We start from the raw sequence: 15006 nt of genomic DNA, 5'->3' as shown, positions 1-15006 counted from the left end.
ATAATATCACATCTTAGTTCCAATGTGAATTAAAAAACAAACATATTTTTATTTTTCATTAGTCAATTCAGTTGGCTTGGGGGTGAGAGTGGAGGAGGGTTTGTGATGCCTGGGTGTATTTTGTCATTTGATTGGAAGTCTATGGTCACTTAGTGCCTCCTAACTTAATATCTCTATTTGGTTGCCATCTTTCTGCCATCAGAGGGATTTATTTCTAGATGCAAATGTTATCATTTTACTCCCCAGCTTAAAAACTCTCAAGCGTTCCCCAGTACCTACAGGACAAAGTTCAGATGCCGCTTCATGTTAGGCCCAGCCATTATCTGGACGGTGCTGACCTCTAGGGTCTCAAATCCGACCACTTTTTCACCTCATTCCAGCAACGACTAACTCATTCCAGTTGCTTAAATACCTTAAGCCTACGTTCTGCTAAGCATTATGCTGGACTCTAGGAAAACAGAATCTTTCTAATAAATTCTAATTTTAAGGATCTTCTAAGACTGATTGAGGAGACACAGAAATGTATCAGTTTTATTATCAATCCAGTTTTGATAACTCCTATAGCAGGAAACATATAGAGAATATGCTTTAGGAAAGTTGTTATGACTCCATGTTTTCTTTATTTTTTTATTGAGTTGTAGTTCACATACCATAATATCCACTCTTTTAAAATGTATGATTCACTGTTTTTTTTAGCATTAACTATCACCACTCTCTAATTCCAGATTATTTTCATCACCCCAAAAAGAAACCTTGTACCCACTGGCAGTGGTTCCCCATTCCCACTTGTTCCCAGCCACTGGCAGTTACTAATCTATTTTCTGTCTCTATGGACTTATTATAGATGCTTCATATAACTTGTGGCCCTTTGTGTCTGGCTTCTTTTACTTAGCATGTTTTCAAGCTTCATCCATATTGTGGCATGTATGTATCAGTATTTTATTCTTTTTTATTGCCAAATAATATTCCATTGTATGGATACCCTACATTTTATTTATTCATTCATCAGTCAGTGGACAATTAGGTTGTTTCTACGTTTGGGCTATTATTAGTAATGCTGCTATGAACATTCAGGTACAGATTTATGTGTGGACATATGTTTTCATTTATCTTGGGTATATACCTAGGAGTGCTGGGTCATCAGATAACTCTCTGTTTAACTTTTGAGGTCCTGCAAAATTGTCTCCCAATGTGGCTGCACCATGTTACATTCCCACCAGCAATTTATGAGGATTCTAACTTCCCCTTATCCTCCCAACATTTGTTATTGTCTGTCTTTTTGAGTATAGCCATCCTACTGGATGTGAAGTCACATCTCACTGTGGTTTTAATTTGCGTTTTCCTAATGACTAATGGTGTTGAATATCATTTCATGTGTTTATTGGCTTATTTGTATGTCTACTTTGTTGAAATGTGTATTCAGATCCTTTGGCCATTTCTTAATTAACTGTCTTTTTATTGTTGACTTTTAAGACTTCTTTATAGACTCTGGATACCAGACTCTTTCAGAAATATAAATTGCAAATACATTCTCCCATCCTGTGGGTTATCTTTTCACATTTTAATAGTGATCTTTGAAGCACAATAGTTTTTAATTTATCTATTTTTCTTTAATTGTTTGTGCTTTAGATATCATGTCTAAGAAATAATCGCTATTCCAAGGTCATGAAGATTTACACCTATATTTTCTTCAAAGAGTTTTATAGTCCTTACACTTAGATCTTTGTTCCATTTTTATTTAATTTTGTATATGGTATGAAGTAGGGATCCACATTCATTCTTTTGCCTATGAATATCCATTGTCTCAACACGAATTTTTGAAGGATTGTTCTTTCCCATCAAATTGTCTTGACACTGTTATTTAAAATCATTTGGTCATAGACATATGGGTCTTTTCCCCTGAACTCTGAATTCTATTCCATTGTTCTAGATGTCTGTACTTAATGCCAGTGTCACACAGTCATGATTATAGTTGCTTTGTAGTAAGTTTAGATCAGGAAGCATGATTCCTTCAACTTTGTTCTTTTTCAAGATTTCTTTGGCTATTCTTTGTCCCTTGTATTTGCATATAAATTTTAAAATCAGCTTGTCAATTTCTGCCCCAAAAGGTAGCGGGAATTTTTGTAGAAATTGTGCTGAATCTGTAGATCAATTTGGGGGTATTTCCATCTTAACCATAGTAGGTCTTCCATTCAATGAACATGAAATATCTTTCTACCTACCTAAGTATTATTTAATTTCTGTCAGTGTTTTTTAATTTTCAGCATACAAGTCTTATACTTCTTTTGTTAAATTTATTCCTAAATATTTTATTCTTTTTTATGCTATTATAAATTGAATTATTTTCTTAATTTCATTTTCAGATTGTTCATTTCTAAGTGTATATTAATAAAACTGACTTAACTGATTTAGTATATTGGTTTTGAGTTTATATCCATCAACTTTGCTGAACTTGTTTATTAGCACTAATAGATTTGTGTGTGTGTGGATTCCTTATGATTTTTTATATACAAGATTATGTCATCTTCATATAGAGATCATTTTACTAAACTCCCTCATGGAATTTTTTTAACTTTTCAAGACTCAGTCTAAGTGTTCCTTCTTCAGTGAGGTTTTCCTTAACCTGCCAGGCAGTATTGATCTTATTTACTTTAGCACCGTTAATGGTCTTGCTCGTACTTATCACTGTTGTACTTATTATCACCTTGTATGACAATTAAGTGTCTGTGTTTCTCTCACCATGAAAACAGTCCTTCTGTTTCCCTTCCATGGGTTTGGAACTCTTCAGTGTGGCGCCGTGTTTAATGTGAAGAAGATTGTTCTCAGTGTTCTACAGCTTAACTTAAATGCACACAGCTACCCTGAAAGATTTTACTTAAGGCTTTAAAGTAGAAAATTCAAAATTCACTTATCAAAAGATTGAAACCTACTTATTGATAGACCTCCAAATGGCAGACAGATTTGTCAGTTATGTGTTCTTCTATCCGCCCTACATAGCAGTCTTGCTGTGAGTGATTGGGTTAAAAACTATATGAAGAATAATTACTTTGCCCCCAGCTTGTGGACAAAAGCTGTTATAATCCCCTCATAATTACAGCCATGGATTGTTCTGTCTTTACCTGGGTCGTCTCAATTAACCTGAAATATTTTTAACAGATATTTTGGTTTAGGAAGCTTCTAGAAGTAGTTAATCAAAAGGAGTTATGTTGAGCTATCCTGGGTCCCCAAGCTGAGGTACAAAAACTGCAGACCTGGTTAGCCTTTGTGCTATTTCTTTCATTTCCTTTTCAGTAAGGCCTGTGTATGATTAATTTGTTGCCCAGTGTCATTCAGCATTGCCTTTTATTTTAGATCATTTTAGTCTCATTTAATGATTGTGGTATAGTTAGACTTAACCGGGAAGCTGAGGATTTATGTAATCTTACCCTTAATTGGATATTAAAGAGGAAATCGGAATCTAAGGAGTTTTTGGTGCCAAGAGCCCAGAAGCCCTTGGATCTCTCCAGTGCTAATGACTGGCTACTCAATGTAATAAGGCAAGAATTTACTGAGAAACAAGATCATTATTTGAAATAAACCCACACAAGCTGGGGATAAAGGCTTACTCTTTACTTCTTGGTTGTTAGTGTTCAGGCTGCTTATGACTGATGGGGGTTGTTATGGTGATGGGAGAGAATGATCTGTGATAGACATTGCAGTGTGGAAGAATAGGACTTAACCTACATATCTTTTGTTAATAGGACTTTGTTATAGCCTTCCTCTGAATAGGGCTTGTAATATCATGTTGCCTCTCCTGATGCTAGAGTATAAAATGAAGACAGTAAAATATCCTATGGTTCTGCAAATCAGACTTGTCTCTGTGTTCACTCCATTATCCCATGACCCTAAAGAGGCTTACATACTGAGACAGAGACTTGGGAGTAAGAAAAATTTTGGTGTTTTATGATAAGTTTAGGAACTAAAGCAACATGTAAAAGAGTTACTTCAATTGGTACCAGTCATTTGGCACTTTGTTCCACCATGTTTTTTTTTGTTTGTTTTTGTTTTGTTTTGTTTTGTTTTTTGTGGTACGCGGGCCTCTCTCTGTTGTGACCTCTCCCGTTGCGGAGCACAGGCTCCGGACGCGCAGGCTCAGCGGCCATGGCTCACGGGCCCAGCCGCTTCGTGGTATGTGGGATCCTCCCGGACCGGGGCACGAACCTGCGTCCCCTGCATCGGCAGGCGGACCCTCAACCACTGCACCACCAGGGAAGCCCTGTTTTTTTTTTGTTTTGTTTTGTTTTGTTTAATGTTTAATAATAAAGACTCCTTGATGTTTAGGAATCAGACTTCATTCATTCTTTTCTTATTGTTGTTATTGTTTTCTCTGGATGGGTTGACCTTGATCATTTTATTGAAGGCACATCTGCCCAAAAGGCCAAATTTTTTTTTTCTCAACATTGACTGTAGATTATAAACTTCCATAAACCCATGGTAAAAAGCTATGTTTTCCTTGGCATTTGGTTTCCTTAATCATGTTTCAAGAACAAATATTGTGGTTTCTGAGTAGTGAAGCAGAGAAGGGGGTCTGAGTGTTCCTTTTGGTGATGAAGCCTCCAGCATGCACTCTGAGAGGAAAGAAAGGGCATTGTTCCTCATGTAGCCTTTGTGGGCTTTCTAGGTTTCCTAAAGTCCTGAGAGAAAGCTCAAAAGAAAGATTTTACTTTAGTAGGTTCCAAGTTGGGGGTCTAAATCAAGAACGCTATGTTATTGGACTTCCTGGTGGTGCAGTGGTTGAGAATCCGCCTGCCGATGCAGGGGCCACAGGTTCGAGCCCTGGTCCGGGAAGATCCCACATGCCGTGGAGCAAATAAGCCCGTCTGCCACAACTACTGAGCCTGCGCACTAGAGCCCGTGAGCTGCGACTGCTGAAGCCCATGCACCACAACTACTGAAGCCCGCGCACCTAGAGCTCATGCTCCACAAGACCACACAGTACAACGAAGAGTAGCCCCTGCTCACCACAACTAGGGAAAGCCTGCGTACAGCAACGAAGACCCAACGCAGCCAAAAATTAATTAATTAATTAAAAAAAAAGAATGTTATCAAGACTTTTTGGGAGACTCATTTGAAGAAAAATAACAAAGGAGGAATTGTGGTGTAAGAGTGAGCTTTCTGTGGTCGTAGAATTGAAAGTCCTGAGTAAAGAAAAAGCTGTCCCCAGCTTCTGGTAGAGGTGGAAAGAGTAGCAGAAACATGTCCCAGAAAAGTAAGAAACTCACCCTTCAGCAGACACCAGCTGAAATGTTGTTGTCCTTCCTGGGGCAATTGGTTGACTCGTGTCAGGGAGTGAACAAAGGGCGGTGCCTTTGTTTAGGCCTGTTTAGCCCTGGGGAACCCACATGAGGTCTTCAACAGAGGAGTACTGGTGTGCAGTGGCTGCTGGACAGTGGAAGTTCTTTTCTCACGGTTCTGGAGATTACAAGTCCAAGATCAAGGAGTCAACAGGTTTGGTTTCTCTTGAGGGCTCTCCTTGGCTTGCAGATGGCCACCTTCTCACTGTGTCTGCACATGGCCTTTCCTCTGTTCACATGCATCCCTGATGTTTCTCCCTCTTTTTATAAGGACACTAGTCAGATTGGATTTGTACCCTACTCAAATGGCCTCATTTTAACTTCATTACCTCTTTAAAGGCCCTGATTCCAAATACACTCACATTCTGAGATACTAGGGGTTAGGAATTCAACACATGAATTGAGCAGGGGGGGCAACATAAGTTCATAATAAGAGGGGATATAAGGGAAGGCCCTCCCCCACTTCCCACCCCCCAAAAACAGACCTGTAATTTACAATACTTGGCAACTAATGACCATCTAAGTATAGTCAAAAGCGTTGAAGTGTATTCCAAATAACTGAAACCTCTGGGGTAGTTGGGAACTCTATCCCCATTTATCTTTCTCCCAGAGCAGCAGGAGAAGGAGACAGCAGCAGTGGAATGGTAGGAAATATGCTTATGCTCCTGGGGACATCAAGGTTTATCAGCATGTGCAATCAGCCAGAGATCTGCTGAGCACTGAGGAGAGTGCTGAGAGGTGGAAGACACAGTCCCAGACATCAGAGAGCACAAAATCTCATTAAAGCACAAGGTAGGAACATGGGGAAAGTTATTAAGTTCAGAGAAATGATCCAAACATTTACCAAGGTTTTTCTGAGACCTCTGTGTGTCCAGCCCTAGGCAAGGCACTGGGAGTTTACTGAGAGCCAAGCAGACCTGGTCCCTGACCTCTTGTGGCTTCCACTCTAGAGCAGAAAACAGATGTGGTCTAAATGCCACACATTTAATCTCAAACTGTGATAAGTGCTCTAAAATCAAAGGGCAGTAGGACAGGATTGAGCGTGACAGAGAGAACGCATTCTGATCCAACTCAAAGGAATTCTGAGGAACTGACATGTAAGTTGAGGTCTTAAGGATAAGGAACAGTTAGGCAGGCAGAGAATCAGAGGAGCATTGTTCCAGCAGAGAGCACTGTGTGTGCTAAAGCCATAAGCAAAAGACAGCTTTAAAAAAAAGAAGATAATGTGAAAGTCTTTTCTGATTATATAAATGATGCACGCTTATAGAAAATGCTTTTTACGCAGGGAACCGTAAAAAAAATTACCTGAAGTTTTACCTCCTTGAGATAACTACTATCAGAATATATGCTGTTTTACCTGGTGAAGAGCAGCCTCAAGCTTCTTCTGCTTTTTTAGTTTCTTCCCATCTTCCCTCCGCCTCCTCCCTCTCTGTCTCCCACTTACAAGCCATTTGTACCCCATTTCTTTTCTTTTTGTTTTTTTTTTGCGGTACGCGGGCCTCTCATTGTTGTGGCCTCTCCCGTTGCGGAGCACAGGCTCCGGACGCGCAGGCTCAGTGGCCATGGCTCGCGGGCCCAGCCGCTCCGCGGCATGTGGGATCTTCCTGGACCAGGGCACGAACCCGCATCCCCTGCATCGGCAGGCGGACTCTCAACCACTGCACCACCAGGGAAGCCCTGTACCCCATTTCTTAATAACAATGTGTGTATATATCTGTACTTTTTTCATGTTCACATATATATACTTTTCCCATGTATTATTATATATGATATATATATATACTATATATATGACATTTTATATAAGTATATATATTGTATCTATATCTACATAGTGTTTCTATATACACCAAATATAAATGTAGTAGAAAGATATACACTCAGATTGGGGGTGTTTGTTTGTCATTGTTTTAATAAATGGCATTATGGGGACTTCCCTGGTGGCTCAGTGGTTAAGAATTCGCCTGCCAGTGCAGGGGACATGGGTTCGAATGCTGGTCCGGGAAGATCCCACATGCCGCAGAGCAACTAAGCCTGTGAGCCACAACTACTGAGCCCATGTGCCACAACTACTGAAGCCCACAAGCTCTAGGGTCCATGTGCTGCAGCTACTGAAGTCTGTGTGCCTAGAGCCCATGCTCTGCAGCAAGAGAAGCCACCGCAATGAGAAGCCCGTGCACCGCAACAAAGAGTAACCCCCACTCACCGCAACTAGAGAAAGCCCTTGCACAGCAATGAAAACCCAATGCAGCCCCCCAAAAAAATTAATAAAATAAATAAATAAAATTTTAAAAATGGCATTATGTAATGCAACCTTCTTGGCATCTTTAGTAATTTGTTATGGACATCCCTCCAAGTTAACTGCCAAATATAACTCAATGACTGTCACCCTAACTGACCCCCAGAGACTGATTTAATTGGTTTGGGGTGGGACCCAAGCATGTTTTGCAAAAGCTACTCAGATGATTCTGTGTGTAACCAGGGTTGAGAACTAATCCAAATCATTCTTTTAAATAGTTACACGCTGTTGTATGGTATGGATGGTCTGATTTTTTTTTAGCTTTTTAAAATATTTATTTATTTATTTTTGGCTGCATTGGGTCTTAGCTGCAGCATGCAGGATCTTTACTTGAGGTGTGTGGGCTTCTCTCTAGTTGTGGTGCATGGGCTCCAGAGCACGCTGTAGTTGTGGTGCACGGGCCTTCTAGTTGTGGCACTCAGGCTTAGTTGCCCTGCAGCATGTGGGATCTTAGTTCCCGACCAGGGATCGAACCCACATCTGATGCATTGGAAGAGACCTCTGGACCACTGGGGAAGTCCCTAAACACTTTTTTTAAAGATTATACTCCATTTATAGTTATTATAAAATATTGACTATATTCCTTGTGTTATACAATGTATCCTTGTAGCTTATTTTATACCTGATACTTTGTACCTTTTACTCCCCTACCCGTATATTGCCCCTCCCTCCTTCTCTCCCCCCACTGGTAACCACTAGTTTGTTCTCTATATGTCTGCTTCTTTTTTGTTATATTCACTAGTTTGTTGTATTTTTTAGATTCCACATATCAGTAATATCATATAGAATTTGTCTTTCTCTGACTTACTTCACTTAGCACAATACCCTCCAAGTCCACCCATGTTGCTGCAAATGGCAAATTTTCATTCTTTTTTATGGCTGAGTAGTACTCCATTGTATATATATACCACATCTTCTTTATCCATTCATCTGTTGTTGAACACTCAGGTTGCTTCCATTTTTAAAAAAAATTTATTTTATTGTATTTTATTTTTGACTGCGTTGGGTCTTCGTTGCTGCACATGGGCTTTCTCTAGTTGTGGAGAGTGGGGGCTACTCTTCGTTGCTGTGCACGGGCTTCTCATTGTGGTGGCTTCTCGTTGTGGAGCACGGGCTGTAGGCACATGGGCTTCAGTAGTTGTGGCACGCGGGCTCAGTAGTTGTGGCCTGTGGGCTCTAGAGCACAGGCTCAGTAGTTGTGGTGCATGGGCTTAGTTGCTCTGCAGCATGTGGGATCTTCCTGGACCAGGACTCGAACCTGTGTCCCCTGCATTGGCAGGTGGATTCTTAACCACTGTGCCACCAGGGAAGTCCCAGGTTGCTTCCATTTGATGGTCACATTTTATTCAACTATTCCAGCAATGATAGGCAACCCTTTTGTCTTTATTATAAATAATGCTGTAATAAACATCCTTGTATTTACATTTTCTAGTACACTTGTAAAATGAGAAAAGTAATAGTACTTATCTCACTGGGTTGTCATGTAGGTAAAATGGCTTAATATTTGTAAAATATTTTAAATGGTATCTGACATATAAAATGTGTTTAATATATGTTAGCTATTATTATTGATAGTATTGTCATTATTACTTGTATCTGGTATCTTCATATATGATTATTTCTTTGAATTAGATTCCCAAGGGTGAGGTAGAGAAGCAATGGCAATGGCGGTCAGGAGGAATGGATGGATGGACCTAAGAGTTATTTTAGAGGCAGACAGGATTGAATGGAAGATTGAATGTGGGAGGTGAAGGATAGGAAAGAGACAAAGATGACTTTAAATTTGGGATGATGATGGTTCCTTTTTCTGATCTCCATAAAACTGGGCAAAGCAGATTTGGGAGAAATATCGAGGGTTTAGTATGAAGAAATGAAAATAATCATAAAGGAATATTATTATGTAAAAGTTTGTGACAATAAACTTGAAAATTTAGAGGAAATGGATGATTTTTGAGTCAACTATAAATGCCAACATTGACCCTAGAAGAGGTAGAAAAATTAAACATATCATTAGTATTGAGAGATGTTCAAAAATAGATTTTTTTATTTTTAAAAGGACCAAGCCAAAATGCTTTGGCAGCTGAGTTGTATCTAAGCTTTGAAGAAAAGACATTCCTTACATTATTTAAGCCATTCTAAACTCTCAAAAAATATAGATGAATTGCAGCATTGATTGTTTCCAGGCAGAAACCTGGAAACAAAGGGAATGCCCATCAGAAGTGGAGTAAATTGTGACATGCTTGTACTATAGACTATTATATAACTGCTTAAAGAGTGAATTCTGTCTATAGCAGTAAACATGGCAGGGTAAGGGGGTGGGAATTTCCACACTGTATTGTTAGGGAGATACAGAGAAATTGTGTATAATTCTCTCCTATTTCCTCATCAAGCCATAAACCTTTGTGAGGACTGCTTCTTCCTGGAAGATCTTTTTCACACAGGTATGGTCAGCTCACCAAGCATTGGCCTTGTAGGACTGAGTCTACCCAGAGGGGCCACCCTTCCTGATTTGCACAATGCTGTTAAAGCAGCTAGTATCAGCCCTGAGTCCCACAACAACAGTGAATCAGACACAATCTATGCCTGCAAGGCTGACAGGCTAATAGAGATGGATAATCCCATAGACAACTAGCTGCAAAATAAATCACTTTAAAGAACAATTTCTGTCCTATCAGTGTCTAAAATCCTTCAAAGGCTCTCCATTGCCTACAAGGAAAAATCAGAATACCTTAGCCTTGAATTCAGCGCCTTGTGTAATCTCTTCAAACTAATCTGGCATCCTTCAGGTGTTCTGCTCTGACCACAGTCCCTGGCTACGTCTCTATACCTGTGTCCAGCTGTTACCCCTGGCTTAGGATGCCGCCTCCCACCTACCTCTCTTATCACTCACTTCCTCGGTGTACACTCAGCCTTCCCTCCCATGCTTCCCTACAGCAATTCCTGTCTGGGCCAGCTGGGGCTTGACTCTTCAGTATAGGACTGATGATAACTGCTTTTTATACTATGGCCTCAACTCTCTAATTTTACCTGAGGGAGGAACCTATGGAATGAATAGGATCTTTGCATTTTGGGCACCCAGCACAGGACTTGGACAAAGCATGAGAGCAATGAGTTTGGTTGTATCATCTGAAGATTCTTTTAAAATTTCCCAGTGTACTTTCAAATATTAAATGCTTGCCCTTGAAATTGTGTAGCTACCTTGAAAAGATAGACATGTACCGCAAAATGATTTATGAATGTTCTCTTACTGCCTCTGACCTACATTTGTTTCTTTTTCTGATTATATCTTTCCTGCCTCAGCATGATACATCTTAATAAAGAAAACCAACATAGAAATATATACGTTACAGTTGCGCTAATAGTATTTTCCTACTTTTGAACATTTATAAGATTGGGTCTGTTTTCTGATTATGCAGAATAATGTTGGCAAAACTGGAAAGCAAATATAAAAAGAAGCATCAAGAAATGAATTCATTTTGTTTTATTTTAAATAGCATTTGTAGCATTTAAACCTTTTTTCTGATTATAAATAGCATATGCTCTTTGTAGAAAATGTATAAAAAAAATTCACAAAAAGAAATAAGCCCATAATTATTCCACCATCCAAAAATAACAACTGTTAATTTCATTGCATATTTTTCTCCCTCTCCTCTTCTACATATTCTTAAAAATTTCCAAAATGTCTGTTTAAAATATATCATTCAGAAAGACCACTGTCCAAGGCAGTAATAGCACATTTACTTATGTAGAATTACCCGCCTGATTTTCACTCATAATATTAGACTTAATTATTTAAATCTGACTTGTTAGCTGTCTGATTTTAAAATTTTAAATTACTATTAGCATTTTAATAACTAGCAATATTTGAGATCTATTAATGAGAGTTCAAAACAGACACTATTGGATGTCTGGTCTCTGGTTCCACATGTAAAGAGCTTGGAAGTTGCTACTCGACCCTCACAATGACAAAAAAGGCTGAGCAGACTGAAAACTCAACAACTCCTCTTGGATTAGTAAGAGAGGAGATAACACAAGGCAGACCACTCTCCCCCAAATTGAAGAGACAGACAAGCAAATACAGGGAGTCACAGAGCAGAGGCATGGACGTAGAAACCACCATGGGAACCAGCACCAAGGTAGGGAAACCTGCACTGTAATTGAATTGCTGGAAGCTCAATGCAGAAAACTCCAGTGACCCGGTCATGGCGGGGGCTCCACAACTTTGTGAGACTTACCTCTAGGTTCTCCACCAGGTCCTCACAGTAAATATCAAAAAGAACAAAACAAAACAAAACCAAAAATCCCTCGTGCTTCCTGCAGGGGAGGGAAGATGAACCAGAGCAATCTATTCTTTTTAGCAAGGCCTGTCCTCAGCAGAAACTGGTTAACCAAAACCTAACCTGCTGGGGTATTATCAGACCTGAGAGAAGGGAAATATCCAACTCTAGTAAGCTCTAGCCTTCCATAAGGGAGAAGGAGAATAGCCAACTCCAGCCCACTCTAGCCATCCTGTCCCACTTCAGGAAGGAGGGAAAAAAACCCTGAGAAACACTAGTGAAGTCCATGGTCCAAAGCACAGGCTCACTAAAAGATTGATCATAGGACTCTAGAATATTTCCCCACCACCACATTACTAGAGCCTATTTACATCAGTTACTTTTACCCAGCACATTATGTTTGACAAGAAAAAATTACAAGGCATATGAAACAACAAAAAACACACTTTGAATCAGACATGGCAGAGATGTCAGAACTTTCAGATAGGGAATTTAAAATAACTAGAATTAATATGCTAAGGGTTCTATTTGATAAAGTAGACAGCATATAATAACAGATGGGTAATGTAAGCAGAGAGAAGGAAATTCTAAAAAAGAACCAAAAAGAAGTGCTAGAGATGAAAAAACCCCCAAAACATTGAAACAAATGAAAATGCCTTTGATGGGCTTATTAGTAGACTGGACATGGCTGAGGAAAAAAAATCTCTGAGCTAGAGACTATCTTAATAGAAACCTCCCAAACTGAAAAATAAAGAGAACAAAGACTATAAAAAAAATATTTAAGGACTGTGGGAAAATTGCAAAAGGTGTAAAATGAAAATACCAGAAGGAAAAGAAACAAACAGAATATTTGAAACAATAATGACTGGTAATTTCCCCCCAATAAATTGCAGATACCACACCACAGATCCAGGAAACTCAGAGAATACCAAGTGTAATAAATGCCGTAAAAAGTACACCTAGGTGTATCATATTCAAATTACAGAAAATCAAAGACAAGGAAAAAAACACTGACCTATAAAAGAACAAAGAAATTACATCTGGTTTCTCATAAATGATGCAAGAAAAGGGTGGAGTGAAATATTTAAAGTGTTGAGAGAATAAAAACCACCAATATAGTATTCTTCAGAAATGAAGGAGAAAGAAAGACTTTCTTGGACAAACAAAAATTGAGAGAATATGTTGCCATTAGACTTGCCTGGCAAGAAATGTTAAAGAAGTTGAAGAAGTTCTTTAGAGAAGGAAAATAATATAAGTCAGAAACTCGGATCTACATAAAGAAAAGAAGAGCATTGAAGAAGGAATACAAGAAGGAAAATAAAAACTTATTTTTCTTATTCTTAATTGATCTAACAAAACAATTTGTTCAAAATAATAATGGCAACAATGAATTTGACTATGTGTATTTCTGTATATTATATATATATGTATGTATATATATATAATACATTTATATATATACACACACATTTATGTATGCTTATATATAAATGAAATGAATGATAACAATGATACAAGGGATAGAAGGGATGAGAGGAAGAAATTAGGATTATTTCGTTATTATAAGGTACTCACACCACCTGTGAAGTGGTATAGTGTTCTTTGAAAGTGGACTTGGGTTAGTTATAAGTGTATATTGCAAACCCTAGGTCAACCACTTAAAAAATGTTAAAATAAGTTAACTTATTAATTAACTGATATGCTAAGAAAAGAGGGAAAATGGAATCACAAAAAATGCTTAATTAAAACCCCAAAAGGCAGAAAAAAGAGTGGAAGACAAAAACAGGCACAAAGAATAAGGACAACAAATAGAAAACAGTAACAAACATGTTAGATATGAATCCAACTATATCAATAATCACTTTAAATGTCACTAGTCTAAATTCACCAATTAAAAGACAAAGATTGTCAGAGTGGGTCAAAAAACAAGACCCAAGGCCCAACTATATGTTGTCTACAAGAAACCCCTTTAAATATAAAGATAAAAGGTAAATATATGGAGAAAAATACTCCATGCTATCTCTAATCAAAAGAAAGCAGGAATAATTATATTAATTTCAGACAGCAGACTTCAAAGCAAGGAAAGTTATCAGGGATAAAGAAGATCATTATGTAATGATAAAGGAGTCAATTCTCCAAGAAGACATAGCAGTCTTTAACATGTATGCACCTAACAACAGAGTGTCAAACTATGTGAGGCAAAAACCAACAGAATTGCAAGGAGAAATAGATGACACCATTATCGTAGCTGGAGACATCAGTACTCCTCTATCAGAAATGGACAGATCCAGCAAGCAGAAAATCAGTAAGCACATAGTTGAATTCAACAACACCATCAACTTGTTAAAAGTTGTCAGTTGTTAAAAAACAACTAAATATTTATATAATAAAAATACCAAATGTAATTGATATCTACAGACTATTTTATCCAACAGCAGCAGAATACACATTCTTCTTAAACTCAGATGGAACACTCACCAAGATAGACCACATTCTGAGCCATAAAGCAAATTTAAAAGAACAGAAATCATACAATGTCTGCTGTCAAACCATAATGGAATTAAACTAAAAAAACAATCAATAACAGAAGGATAACTGGAAAATCTCCAAATGCATGGAGATTAAATAAACAACACACTTCTAAATAATACATGGGTCAAAGAAGAAATCTCAGGAGAAATTTTAAAATATTTTGAACTAAATGAAAAAATACAACCTATCAAAATTTGTGGGATGCAGTGAAAGCAGTGCTTAGAGGGAATTTTATGGCATTGAATGGATATATTAAAAAGGAAGAAAGAGGCCTTTCTCACCTTCTGAGATGGCCCACGCTCTGTCTGGTGGAGTGTGTTTCTCTCTAAATAAATCCACTTCTTAAAAAAAAAAAAAAAAAAGGAAGAAAGATCTAAAATCAATAATCTAAGTTTCTACCTTAGGAAACTAGGAAAAAAATCCAAAATACACAGAAGAAAATAATAAGAATTAGAGCAGAAATAAATGAAATTGAAAATAGAAAATCAATAGTGAAAATCAACAAAACTAAAACTGATTCTTTGAAAAGATCAATAAAATTGATAAGCCTCTAGCCAGACTAAGA

Source organism: Lagenorhynchus albirostris, chromosome 2, assembly GCF_949774975.1.
Source record: "Lagenorhynchus albirostris chromosome 2, mLagAlb1.1, whole genome shotgun sequence".
Classification (NCBI taxonomy): Eukaryota; Metazoa; Chordata; class Mammalia; order Artiodactyla; family Delphinidae; genus Lagenorhynchus; species Lagenorhynchus albirostris.
Note: the sequence above shows the minus strand (reverse complement) of the source record.